Source organism: Triplophysa dalaica, chromosome 12 (assembly GCF_015846415.1).
Source record: "Triplophysa dalaica isolate WHDGS20190420 chromosome 12, ASM1584641v1, whole genome shotgun sequence".
Taxonomy (NCBI): Eukaryota; Metazoa; Chordata; class Actinopteri; order Cypriniformes; family Nemacheilidae; genus Triplophysa; species Triplophysa dalaica.
In genome coordinates this window covers 5504663-5519690 of record NC_079553.1, presented here as the reverse complement: position 1 = coordinate 5519690, position 15028 = coordinate 5504663, and the positions used below count along the sequence as shown (strand labels likewise).

At 38.7% G+C, this 15028-nt stretch overlaps 1 long non-coding RNA gene across 1 annotated transcript; it reads left to right on the top strand.

Annotated features, from left to right (window-relative positions):
* Positions 1 to 290: 290 nt before the first annotated feature.
* On the top strand, positions 291 to 13121 carry LOC130433556 (uncharacterized). Its single transcript, XR_008908602.1, has 5 exons — positions 291 to 333; positions 1772 to 1823; positions 4087 to 4374; positions 9359 to 9574; positions 11701 to 13121. It is a non-coding gene; the product is annotated as an uncharacterized LOC130433556 (long non-coding RNA).
* The last annotated feature ends 1907 nt before the right edge of the window (positions 13122 to 15028 follow it).

Genomic DNA, 15028 nt, shown 5'->3' with positions numbered 1-15028 from the left:
GGCTTAAACGATGCTATATGTTTTTTGGCTTGCAGGATGAGGCCCACAAATCGTTTCGAACGCGCAATGAAAGGAGGGGGGACGACGAGCAGCTCATTTCCCTCTCCGTAGGGGAGGAGATGGGGCATCTCAATGGGAAATATGGGTGAAAAACTGCATGCAGCCCGGCGCGGAGATGCTGAATGGATGGGGCCAGTGCAACGTCACGCGGATCCGCAGCCATGAAACGGAGGACCAGAGCGCGACACAATATTCGGGAGCGCACGCAGCCCGCACGCGTACAGTGATCATTGCAATCTGTCCTATAAAGATCATCGATGCTCCTGGATAAGAGTGAGTATAGGATAACATTTAACTCTGCATTACAGATCTATTTTCAGTACCACTGTATGAATGTGTCACTGTGTTTTAGTGATGATTTGACAGAAACAGCTCAGAACAGGTTGCGTTTTGTAGCGGTCCTTGTTGGATTTGGTTATGATGTTAGAGGTGGTAAGGGCGCACGAGTCGTGTGCATCCTTTTTAGACTCGCATAAAGGCTAATTCTTGTGGTATCATATCGTAAATCATTCCTTCAGATGCGAATAGATATGTGAGGTAGATATAGGCAAAGGTTTAATTAATCAGTATCGATATATTAATGTAATTTTATATTTTTTGAACATGTGTTCAGATTACAAGGCAAAGCTCGTAACAAACCAAATACGGAACATTTTTCATTTCAACATTAGATTTATAGATTCATTTGTGAGCGATAATAAACCCCAAAAAGCATATTTCTTTTTTTAAAGTTAGGCTATACAAACGTGCTAGTTCAAACAAATTGCTTTCAGACAAAATCAGTCACTTTTTCTGCAATAAAAATGCAATTTATTATTGACTGCATCATTTCTAATTCAGACATGACTAACTGTAAATTTCGAAAATATCATTATTCCTTTCGCTCATCCTAACAATGTAATGGAAAAAGCTAATTGTGTGTTGGACTATTGTGTGTGTGGGGATGTTAAACACACAAACAAATTGTTTCAAAAACCTTGGCACCTATGATTGAAATTTGTACAGTGTTTTTGAGATGGAGGCCTGTGCGCATGACGTCTAATCCTTGTGGCCGCTGTTCAGATTTATCACAAGGCCGAATATCTGCTTTCCACGTGCCTCTTACATGCGCATTTCTTCACGCTGGTCAGCGAATGCGAAAGCATACACTTTGCACTTGTGTATCGGAGGGACATTAGCATCTTGTAATTTATTTGAGAAAGTATAGAATTATAGGTTTATAAAATATAATAAAGACGTATATAATAAAGACGGTATGTGTGTGTACATCCCCCATACACACATAATATAAACTATATGGAAGACCATGATTACATAGAATCAACTAGCCTGTAGTCTGCACTCTGGTAATTCTGTATCGGTTGTATCTGCTCATTGATGCAGAGATATTGGTTAAATAGTCGTCTAAATTATGTGATACAAAGTATAGAAAATATTTGAATAAAAAAGTAGCTTCATAATTTCGTGGGCACTTCAAATGATTGTGGATGTTAAGGTGTGGTCTGCCTCACATGCTATTTGCTTTGTTGCTCAGGCTATTTGTTTATATAACACAAACGACCCATCGTTTTACATACGACCCAGACGTTCTGTTCACAGTCTTAAATATCTGTATTTTTATTTCATTTGCATATAATATAAATATAAGACTAACAAACATGACATTCCAGTTCTTATATTGTCCTCACTTTTTCCACCTTTTTCCTTACAGGACGTCCAGTAGAGGAAAAAGAGATTTTGCATGCGGGGACACATTTATACAGGTATACATTTTGTTTTAATGTTCACTGTTAATTGTCATATAGGCAGCAGGTCTGCATTTAGGGAAGTATTTGTAAACTCTACACATACACACATGGCAATATAGCCTATATATTCACACAACTATTTGGAATTAGAGCAGGTTGGATTTAAGTTTTTTTTTCTGTATGCTTTATTTTACGCACAGACGCCGTTTAAATTTTATCTCTTTTTTATTTTAACCCTACTTAAACTAGTACGACGTTGGTAACAATACACTTAACCCACATGTTAATAAGAACCTACTTGACAAAGGGCAAATCACATCATAAGATTCTAAAGCACCATTCACCAAAAACCTTTGGTCTTTTACTGTATTTATATAGAGCAATAGATTATTTTAAAACCATTTTTACGCGCAGTTATTTTGACTAAAATTTTTACAATCTAAAAACCGTAGGATGCTTCATAGTATTTCATTTTTACATAGTTTTAATTTAGTTTTTACACCGAGGTGTTGTGAACACAGCAATTTGGCTTTCCCTTGTGAGCAGATCACCTGAACTTTATTCAGTTTTTAATCCAAAAAAAAAGTTGTGTGAACTGGCTGGCTATTTTATATATATTTTCTTGCAAGTGGTAGGTTTTACACATCGCGATCGCCATTACATTTAGCTTATGCATTAAGCTGAAAAGACCGCCGTAAAACAATCGATAAAACATTTATTTTCCAAATTGCATTAGGCCTTCACACCAAAACTTTAGATCGTCGCTTTATTCCTTATAATGTGTCAAAACTATCGGAAGACGCAAATGGTCACACATGATATAGGCCTACGCCAATATAAAAAAATCATGACGCTCATTAAACTTCATGCCAAAAAGGCTACGACATTAACATTTTTGATCAGTTATTGCACCTTTAAAAGAAACCCTTTGACCAGTTATTTCTATTTGTTCAGATATAAAGTCTAGTAATGTCAGTGATCAGATCCGTTTTGCATTTGTTGAACGAAACTCCAAGACAAAAAAAACTGTACACACATTAACTAGCCTACTCATCGAATACTTTTTAATATATTTATTTTCCGAAGTGAGTTAAATGTAAATACATCTACAAATAATAATAATAATGATATTATAAGAATAATAAATAGGCCTAGGTTAATACCATTTAGTTTCAAACTAATTCACATATACTATTTTGTATATTAGGTGTATAACCTAAAATGTGATCTTCAATTAGGATACTAATAAGTTACATTTGTATCATAAAATAAAAAACTAAAAAATGTGGCTCATTGCATGTGTATGTTTGTGCAAATGTTAGTGAGGCTGTGTGTACATGTAATTAATATGAGTTTGCTGTAACTGTTAATTTACAGGGTCTATTCCTGTGTTTTTATTTTGTCATAAAGGTTGGTTGCCAAACAGAAATTAGGACATTTTGGTATTGTTAACAATGTGCTAGTGCTTATAGTAAAATAATTAGATGAAGAGCCATGTGTAGAGTTAATAAAAGTGTTTGAACTAGCCCCTGTCGCCATTTTCACTAGCTTGAAAGCCTGTAATAAGTGATGACACTTTCTCTTACTCTCTCCCTTTCTTCTTTTTGATTGCAACACCTCTAACAGTGTATGGGGAGGGTCTTCTCACACACAAAGGCTTTTAATTGGACCAGCTCCTCTTTTATTTGCATAAAATCAGCCTAAAATCCACTGAGAGTCATGAGAAAGAGAGAGATAGTTTGAGAGCCAGCTCATGATTTTACTAGTGCTGAAAGGCAACACAAACAACAGACTTGAGGGTAAATCTGTGCAAAAAACTAAAAAAACCAATGTTACTATTTCTCCTTTTTTCTCTGTCAACACAGTCAGGGGCTTTTTTTATAAATCCCAGCCTTTGCTTGATGTATCTGAAAGCATCTCTCACCCATGGAAAGCAAGACAAGTCATATCAAGCAATGAATAAACCCCTTGCATCTATAAAACCAGCTCAGACTGGTTAAACTGCATTTAAAGACTAGATCCATTTTTTTTACCAAGTCAAGGGAATTGTGGGCATAACCAGTCAGCATTTAAAAGTTAAACATTAGTGCACTTGAGAATTAATAGCAACCTTAGGAACGCTTAAGTGTGTGATGTCTTAACAATGCACTGTTGTTTCTTTGCTTTGTACTTTACATATTTAAATACATCATGTTTAATTACTGCTTGCATTGAACTAAATACAGTTGACTTTAATTCAGTTCTAATTACAAAGTTAATAAAGCATCATTTTTTTCAGGTCCTAGTTCAGCGCTGGTTGGGTTCTACATGTGGAAGAAGAGGATGGGTGGCCGGAGGGGTTGGCTGTTATCTTTGGTTATCTAGCTGTATGAGTGTTATTCATTCTTCATAAAGCTAGATAACCGAAAGTAACAAGAATCCCATTACACACCTGAAAGGCATCACCCCCACGAGCTATACTCCCTATCTCCTTTTCCTACCAAGTCTCTCTCTGTCTCTCCCCTTCAATCTCCGCATCTTGCAAGAGCAAGCCACAAAATGGCCTCCATCAGTGCTGACAGTGAAGGTAAGCTGCATTTTTTAACCATGTTCTTTTGTGCAACAAACAAGATGTGATTTTAGCCATCATAGAAAGCATTAAGCAGCATCGTCTTTCTTCTTAAAACGCAATTCCTCTAATTATTCCTTCTTATATTGCATGTATAAATAGCGTTTCCTCTGTGGAATATGGATAATGTGATTGTAAAGGGTGGTTTATTCAACTAAAGGATTACAAAGTAGGTATAAAAAAGGCTCTCTCTATTCTCTCCTCTGTTATTTCAGAGTTCGTTCATATTTGTCATACTTAGGTTTATACAAAATTTGATCAACAAAATGTAAGGCTGGATGTGAAACTCAGCTGGAGAGTCCATAAAAGCAACATCAATATACAATGAAATGTATTACTCAGGAAAAGCTGGCTAGTTCACTCGATTGTAATATGGTTAACATTAGACAGCTAAATGGGATATTTGATTGATGGCCACTAAGAACCTGTGCAAAAAATGAAGAGTAGACGGAAAGAATAAACATTCATGTCACTAGGCAACAACTTTTATTACAAATAATGCACAGAACGAGAATTATACAGAGCAAATAAGCAGTACGCAATACCTGATTGAATGTAGGTTGTTTTGTGGAATAAGTACACATAAAATACTCATCCTGTGTGGAGAAAGTAGAATGTTTTCTGTTGTATTACAGTGTGTAGACTGAGGTTGGTATGGGTTAGAGAGAGTGTTTGAGAGCATGTTGTGGTCAAGCATGGTAATGTTTAATCTGTAAGGTGCTGGTCGCAAAGCGCAAGCAAGGCTTAATGCAGTGGCCACATGATGATCACACGAGGGATCACCCCACTAACACCCAAGTCGACGCAGAGGGTTAGTCTGCAACAAACACTCATTCATTCTGTACCTTTGTTTAGCAAGGTTAAGACCTCATTGTCTTTTCAAAACCAACCAGCATCATTTGATACAACTCATGCATTTGAATAATTAAAGGGCTGAAGGTTTCCCACGCAAATCTGGCCGCTGCTTCGGATGCATCCGGTGCTGAAAAGAAAACATTGATTGTTTCAACAAGAATTTGTTAAGTTTCTGCTGAGAGGTGCTTGATTCGATGTGACAGTTGGCTGTGTTATAAATGGGCTCTGTTGGAGCCAGCGCTGGGATGGATGCTTCTAGGTGGAGAAGCTTGTTGTGATGGTCCTGAATAGAGATCTGTTCTTCACTGTGCAACTGAACCTGAACGGTGTTGCTGACAAAAGCCATTACCAAGCCTATACCACAATCCTTTTTGCTATTAAGGCTGCGATCGGGGCTGGACATCAGCCAATCAGATCATTGTACCTTTGGGCATGTTAGGCAATCATTTATCTCATTTGGAAAGAACAGGTTGTGGAGGCTTTACACAGCTCTGTTTAAACTTTACATTCAAGTTTGAGTGTTTGAGAAACAAATATTCTTGAACAACTTGATGTTGTAACTGGCAGAGAGTTGCAGATGTTAGCTGTCTGTGGTCTCCCTTAACATAAACCTAAATGATTGATACATTTATCAATTCACAAGTCATTTGTGAATATTAATGCTCTAATAGGTGAAAGTGCTTGTGTTCTTAATGATAAACACGTAGTGAGGTGCTACCATTCTCTCTATGTTACTAGCCACAGACAGAGCTGCTGCATTGCAGGTGCGGGATTAAACAGTGAAGGTCTGAAAGCAAAAGACAAAGAGAGAGTAAACCCTATCAATGAAAACAGATTGACTGAAGATGCACATGTTCTTAGATGAGCAATGGCTTGATCATGTCTTAATTTCATACAATTCAATAATAAAATCAGAGCTACTTTTTCAAAATGACTTTTCGCTACATTTCCAAAAGTAAGTTTGACAACACTAGATAGAAATCAATGAACGTATGTGTTTTTGCCAAATTTTATAGTATTAATAGATTGTTTATAAAAAAAGCCATTTTTTCAAAAGGAACTTATTATATTCAAATGATAATGTACATGTATGTAATAAATCTTGAAAAACCGACAAAATACTAAACATAATTTTCACAGCTAGATTTCGCCTTTCGCAGCAGTCCATCATTATCTGTGTCTCTCACTGCATCTTTTACACCTACTGAGCAGTGTCTGCCCTTGCCGTGACAGAAACATATGCTGTCTACACATTTTGGCCTGGTTACAGCATCCAGTTGGCAAACAAAGTTCAATTACAAAATGTCTCTGAAAGTCCTATATAGGCATGAAAGTGTTTCTGTAGCTCAACTGGTTGAGCATGGTGCTTCCAATGCCAAGGTCATGGATTTGATCCCAGCGAACACCCAAACAGTTAAAAGATTTATCCTGAAACCTGCAGTTTAGATTAGACAGGTCAAGTTCTCTGTTTGTAGGGACATGCGAAACAGAAAGGAAATGAGAAAATGGCCGGTTTCTTACTAAGCAGATTCCTACTCGAGGTGTCAACTAGAAAAACAGGCATTGTGCACCTATCTTTGCCACCATCCTCCCCTCTCCCGTTGACTGTACTGTCAATAGAGCCAGTCCACTTGTCACATAGACAATGGATTCCTTTACCAACCTTTTGACAGCGTTCCAGTCACATCAACCACGCTGCTTTTGGTGAGCAGCGCTCTGATTTCTGCCCCCGGCTACGCTTCTCTTTCTTTGGACGGAACTCACCAACCGAGCCCCAAAATGGCTGCACTGTTGGAGAGGAAACTAAGGAATAGACGCTGGTTTCTTTGACCCCCTCCTGCTCAAACGTCGCCCCAAAGAATTGTGAATTCCCTTTAGGCTGTTAGAAAAGTCAATGGGCCCACACACACAAAGGGGATTAAACACTCAGCAGTAACAGGTGTAGCCAAACGCCGTCCTGGCCACATGAAAGGCTGATTCATCACACAAGCTTTATGGCGACGAGGAGACCACACCGTAATCGTTTAGACATTTAAATTTGGTCTAAAGGAATGAATGGGTAATTGAAAAATGGGGTTGTGTTTATTGGGTCTGCAAAGAAATTAATAGGAATATGACCTTGTGTTTAACTGATGTAACCGTCGTTAAAAGACGTGTTTTAAGGGATAGTTAACTTAAAAAAAAGTTCATTGTTTATTCACCATCATGTCATTTCAAACCTGTGTGGCATTCTTTTATCTGCAGAACTCAAAAGAATATATTTTGAAGAAAGTTTGTAACAAACAACATTGGCCCCCATTGACTTCCATACAGAATACTACTGAGACATTTTCCATAATATCTTCTTTTGTGTTTTAAGTCATAAACAGATTTTCAATATCATGACGGTAAATAAATGATGACAGAATTCTTATTTTTTGGTGGACTATCTTTTTTAATAGAGACAGAAATTATTTTTTTCCTTTAATTGAATTACAGTTAGAAAAACAAAGCTACATGCAGAATAATTCAGATTCATTTTTTTTCTCCAAATTCTTGCTGCCCATCCACACTGAGACATAATTCTTTTCGTGATAAAGAAACAAGTTTTTCCAAAACATTCTTCTGACTGAATAAATAAAGTCTCAGTCACTTAGTGAAAAAAAAGGTTTGTAAGTGATTCTGAACAGTTTAAACTTCTCTCAGTATCAAACAAATAAAGGTTAATTTTAAATGTTTCCCATCAAACTATTTAAGTGGAGCAGTTAAAGAAACCAAATATTCACACGTAGTAAATTCATACATCTGCCTGATTGTCCAATTTTTAATGGGCCATTTTGACGAAAGCCTGGCACCATAAACCCGTCCTCACTCCACTCACACTTCATTGAAGCATCATCTGGATGGCTTTTCACATGCGGTCCAGTCGCTGCCACATTGTTGTGCTCTCTCTTCAACACACCTACATGTCCAATGAAAGCACACAGTCCCATTGTTACCTCAGCTGTTAATGTCAGAGGCCATACAATGGTTCCTATTTGCAGTATTTGCATAAGGCACTTTTCCAGCAAGCGTTTGGAGTGGTCTTGAGAGGGGTCCACTTTATTCCAGCCACAGCAAAAAAATGTCAAGTGCCAATTAGGGAAGGTTTGCTGCCTTTCAGCAGATCCCCACCCCTCCAATCCTACTCTTTATATTCCCCAGCCAACTCTCTCACACTCCGGCCCACTCTCGCCCAGACACCCGTTCATGGCACCTTAAAACAAAGACCACCTCAGCCGGGTACCCCAGAGCATTGGAGAAAACTTCACCCGGGAAAGGCTTGTTACGTACGCTACGTTGTTGCGCTGTGTGAGAGAGTCTGGCGGACAATAAAGAATCTCCCTCTGTGAGCTTCTGAGATGAGTAACCGGGTTTCATAGTCCGTCCCACAGCTGTGGTGCAGATCCACCTTAAGATGATCCACTCAGATTGGGGCACCACATACATTTGACCTGAATCAGTTATACCGCAAGGTTTTTCAAATGTATGTCCTTTGACTCAAAGAGTGTTTTTGTTTTTTTTAGAATGTTCTCTGTGGTCAGCAGCAAATTCAGGTGCAATATGTTTTGTTTGAATTGTTAACACATTCAAATATATTTTTGAGGTTTGTGTTTTTCTCAAATTTGACAATACACCACTGCTAGCACACAAAATAAAAGCACTCATAAAGAATGCGCTCTTAAATGTCCAAATAAGCCATTTTTGTGCTCTCCGGGACACCGTTGTTCCTCCACAAAAACGTTTACTTCTGTTAGTCGCCTCCTGCCACCTGAAAGGATTTATTCTCCACTGTTTGTCTCTTTCATTCAATATCTCGGTGTAGATTTTTTCCCAGCCTTGATTCTCAGATGGTTGGGTCTGATTTGCATGCATTTGCATAATGAAAGTCATTTGCATGCTCAGGGCAGACTTTACCATGAGAACAGACATGAAAAGGTGCGTGCGCGCGTGCGCCGACGTGCGTGCACATGCATGCCCGATTGTGCTTATGCTGTCACATGCTGATGTAGCTGTAAACTTCATTCATGCCTTCTTCCCTTTATCTCTTCATTTTCCTCTCTACCAGCGATCCAACAATCATGCTCTCCATGATGCCAGGGAAAGGAATTGAAGAAGGGCAGCTCGCTTGTGCGGCTGTCTTCCCACTCCGAGTCCTGCTGGCGTTGCTGTTCCCCTCCCCTTCGTCGCCCGCCTGCCCCCTTCCTCCCGTCACGAGATGCGGTTCGCACAAAGCCACCATCTTAGAGCATGCGGGCATTAAATGGAAGTGAAAAATAAGCAGGTATGACCTACCATCACTCTTCCGCGCCTCGCACCCGCCTCTCGCTCCCTCATTTTCTTTTACACACTGAGTCCCCTGCTCCCTTCGCTCTAAGGCTCTGTTTATTGGAGCAGATGCGTTTGTTAATTGTGAATATCACACGTTCTGGTCGTGATAGCCGCTGAAGGGGGCTGGGAGATGTTTTGTAGTCGTTCGCATTAAATCATTCTCCTGCACAATGGCGGAGGCAGAGCTGCATCTGCGGGCATCGGCATTGAATAGATGGCCATCGGGGATTCCGCTGCCCCGCCGCTACACCATGCCAGCCACTGAGATGGCACACTGCCATTATTGAGAGGAACAGCAAGACATCTCTCACGCTTTCAGCCGTAGTTGTCGTGAGAAGCGAGGATGAATGTGCAAAACGGATGAGTGTTGTCGGGCCCTTTTGAGTAGTGGAAGTAAAGAATACTTTATGTGACTACCTTAAGCAATAGCAAGGGAGCGTGATGGGGGGTCTCGGTAAGGATGGTTTTGCTTTGTACGTGTAGGTTTTCAAAGAGTCACAGCTCAGACAAGTCCAGCATTGTTCTCCGTGGTGAGCTTTCTGCGATTCGCTGTTATTGAGGCCAGGAAGCTATAAGTTTAAAAACCGCTTAACCAAAACACCAATTAGAGCGGCTGTGCGTGATTAAGTGAGGTAGCAAAATAAACAATATGGGCCATTGTCCCGCAACCTCTCAGAGGGACGTCTTTGTTCAGGTCCCATCACCGAATGTCCAGACGATACCTTGATACAGTGAAGGAAAAAAGTCGCTCAGGGCTTAGTTTTGACTCAAGAAATGAGGAGAGTCTTAGCACATGAGTACATGCTAAGGAAGGTTTTTTTGTCCTCAATCAACTGTTCACACGGGGACACACAAAAAATGTTGGAAGATCAATTTATACAATCAGTCACACTTGGCTCAGAATCACGTTATTGTTTACAATGCCTTAAGAGCAGTAATCTAAGTGTGCCACGGTAAACAGGTGGCAAACTGAAGACGAATGCAACTGAAAGAGACCCCACGTTAAATTATGCACAGTAAAAACAAAGGCAAAGCACATCAGATTAACAAAAAAGAGGAATTTGCAGCAGCTTGTGTCTGGGAGTGTGGCTGCGGCTCGGGTGATGGGCCAGACAATCTCCTGTCTGCACACACACACACATACACAAGGCTCCTCTTTTCTGAGCAGCTGCTCTCGCCTCTCCAAGCAGGCACCAGCCTTGGGAACCACCACGGCGAGGCTTCCCCAAAAAACAGGCACCGGGGGCCCCCAAGTCTGAGTATGTCTGTCTCCCCCCCACCCCTCCGTCTCTCCATCCCCCTCCTGACGATGATGGTGGGTGCCTGGGAAGGACTCGGAGTTCATGGTCAGACTGCCTATTGAGCTGACAGCCTGACTGTTTGCTCAATTCAGTCGTCTATTCAGGCGGGACAGGAGGAGGGAGACATAGACACAGTAACACTCCAATGAGTATTCATTTAGAGAAGACAACCGGAGGGAGAGAGGGAAATCACGAAAGAATGAATGAAAGAAAGAAGTGGAGAGGGTGGTGTGTGGAGAAATTGTTTATTGTTTCAGGGTTGGCTTAAGGATAACGGTGCTAATGAACAAACACATACAGAACGTTTTGAGTTTTATTACATTTCTATCTGTCTGCGGTAATGCATCTTTATTTTATTTTTGTCTGACATTCTTGTAAAAAGTACTTAAACCTTCACTTGAAGTTCTTTGCGTGATCTAATTTTATGACAGTTTAAAAGGAAACTACTTCTGACAAATGAATGTGGACAAACGTGGATGTTTGACCAGCTAGCTCTGGCTTGGTTGTGTTCGTAATCACCTGCACACCTCGAGTTGTTTGTCTAAGCTCTAAAGTTGGATCACATGCCTCCTCTTTGCTTTAGTTCCACATTGTACCAAGCGCACATGCACCGTCAACTTTGGCCTCAATCTCTTAACCTGGCACTTGCTACAGCCTCCATAATTCATGCAGGACTGAGGTGGTTGGTTTCTGCAAACTCTCAGTTGTTCAATTGTATTGCATCCATTTGTAATGGAAAAATATTCAAGCAAACACATTTTCTTTTGTTTATTTACAGGTTTTTAGAGAGGAGTTGAAGATCACCAAATCCAGCAAACAGAGGGTGATGCTTCACATACTGTACAGTAGCAGCGGCTGATGGAGTCACACATCTTTATCACACATGTGCCCCAACATCAGATTCAAACAGCACTTTATAACTTTAACTGAAGCCATTTTTAAAACAGTTGTAGATTTTTTTTTTGAAGGGGACTTGTGTTTCTTCAATGAAGTCATTTGATTCATAGTTTTACTGCTTTGAAACTTGTAAGTTATTGTGCGGGTATGGATCAATGTACTTAACAAATTGTGCATTTGTATTTCAATTCTAAAAGAGTTGAGGTTTTATTCAAACAGTTCTGCTGTGAATTTGACAAATAGTGTGAAAAAAACAAAAATTAAATATATTAATGAAAAAATTAAATATATTAATCTTTCAATTGAATAAGCTTATATGTTTTGGTAGACTGCAGAGTACAATCTTTGGCATAGTGCACTTTACAAATTCAAACAATCAAATTTTTCAGAGTTTTTCTTTTAGTTTAATAGTTTTCAACATTAAACATAAAGTAGCTGTTCTAGAAACTGTTAATGTGTGTGTACCTGTACATCCCCTAACTAATTTATATTTAACATGATTTGTGAGAAAGAATGTGTGAGGCTCTGTAGATTCTGCATGTATGAATGGGAGACCCACGGCAGCAGTGAACCATACTGCACTCTTGATTGGACAGCTCAGTGTGTTGATGGACGGGAGAGCTGTTGTCTTTAATTTCTATGCAATTGCGTTTGGTTTGCAATCACCAGAAAGAGAAGGCAAATCAGAGCAGTTAACACTTAAACTATTATATTTGAGACACTCTTCCACAGCAGACTATATCTGGTGTAAAGTGATCAGATATTTAAATCCCATTTAAATTCTTTTTTTAGATCTACCTTTAAAGTATTTTAAAGGCCATTAAATGCTCTTTCTCTCTGTATTTTTGTTACAATCATTTATAGTTAAAATATTGATATGCAATTGTTTTAAGATTTTACTTTAAATGTAGCAGTTGGTGCAAGTGTATGGTGCAGTTTATTTCATAAACACTTCGTGTAAATACATTTTAATTGTAGCAAATCTATTTTAGCAAAATCATAATCTGTTTAAATGTGACAGATCAAATGTGAAGACAATGAGCTGAGCTTTTTGCTATGCAATTATATCTATTTCATTTGAAATTTTGTAGAATGTTATTATGTTCAGTGGTGTGTAGTGCTGTATTAACAATAATTAAAATATACTAATTTAATTTGTAGTTATTCTTCTTTCATGTTTATCTTTACTTTTCAGATAAATGTAAATGTGCCTTTCTTTTTTGAGAGATTTTCTCTAATACCAATGTGCCTTTGTAATGATGTCCTGTTATGGGTATTAATAAATGTTTACTTTGAAAACAAGCATGTGTTATTGTCTGCAAACATTTTGGAAATGCCTTGCAAAACTATTTTGTCATATATCTATTCAAATTCAAGTATCCCGCCACCCACAGATTTCACATTAAAATTTAACTTAAAGATAATGGAAATATATTAAGATAAAAAAATATTAATTTACTCAATAGTTATAGCAGTAAACTAGATTCAGTTTATACAAACATTTCTTGGCTGCCCATAGAAACATAGAGTATGATAATAAGACACAAAAAAGTGCTACGCAATGCCAGTGAAATCAGTTTTGGCTACATTGTTCCTTAAAGAAAGTTTTAGATTTAAATTTCAAACAATTCATCAGAAGAACCCTTATATGTGATTGCTATATAGCACTTTTTTAAGGCCACAATGATGCAGATCTGACTAATGGCAAGACAACAGTAAGTTCAAGATGAAGATTTCTATTAGAAAAGAGCAAATAAAGGGTAATCTGCAGGTCAGGAGGTAAGAAATCCTTCCACCAGTAGCATTCACTCCAGCAGATTCATTTAAAACTTGGATGAAGACTGTGACTAAATTTCATCAAATACAGGTCCAATTTTTTGGAGGATCTTTTGACAGAAATGCAATAAAATATACATAACTATTGATTCACAGGTGTATAAACCCATTACATAATGAAGCGTTGTGTTTTTATTACCTTAGAATGAGCTATTTTTACCCACATACACCGCGGGTCCCCGTACATGCAATTCGCCATGTTGTTTCTACAGAAGCCCTAAAACGACAAACTGCTCTACAGAACACGTTTTTTAAACGTTATCTCCTGTGGCAAGTAGCGAAAACATGATGACATCTTAGTGCTGTGTCAGCCACCGTAGTGCTTCGAAAGGGAGGGGTGAGCTGTTAGTTGCAATTCGTAACTTCACCACTAGGTGATGTTAAATTTCGTACAATGGACCTTTCAGTAAACAAGTTTTTCTACTTACTCACCGAATTAAATTCCTACATATGCACTTGAATTTGAATAACAGTATTCTAAGAGTCAGAGCATTGTGTGGTAAAGACATGGGTTGCAGATTGTTTTCACTGCCAGATTCACCCTACACTGGGATGGCTTCATTTACAAATATTGGTCCTTTGTTCTTATACTGTATATGGTCAGAGAGAGATTGAGAGATCTGCCAAGTCAAATATCACAATATAAAATGTTGCTCAGAACATAACATTTTTTAAAAATAGATTCTGATGACAAAAATCTTATAACAGTAATCAACAATTTTACAGAAAAACCCTGAAAATAAATGTAAAAATTGTTGTATTAATTTGTTGCCCACAAAACATTTATAGCTACTGCCAATAATGGCGTTTCCAAAAAAGAATTATAGTGCCAGATTAATAATGTTTGGCTACGAGATTAAAATACATAATTCTACACACAGTATCATAATGGTTACTAAACAATCCGATCATTGATCATTCATCATCGTGATGAAAGCTGGGAAAGTAGAGTTCATGATTACTAGGATAAATTTATCATGCAGAATTTAAATCCTCATGAATCTCTATTTCATTCTATCTTTGACTGATCCACTTTAGTCTCGTTCTGCATCTGACTCGCCGTCGGCCTGCTTTGCAAATCACGTTCAAGTCACAAAGCTGCTAAAGTCACTCGCTAAAACAAAAGAAAGTAAATGCAAGATGGAGGATGTGGGAAAGGAATTCGCCTCCTGGACTTGCCTCATGGGAAAGCGAAATGCCCCAGTGGGCGTGTGCAGTTGGGCAAGGTCACCTCAGCCCGCCATGCTGGTGTGAATGAGGAGGAACCAGAGAGAGGAGTCAATGGAGACAACTCAACAATGAGGGTTTAAGGGTGAGAAGGAGTAGAGGAACAAGAGAAAAAACCTGAGGTCAAGTTCAAGGCCATTCTTACT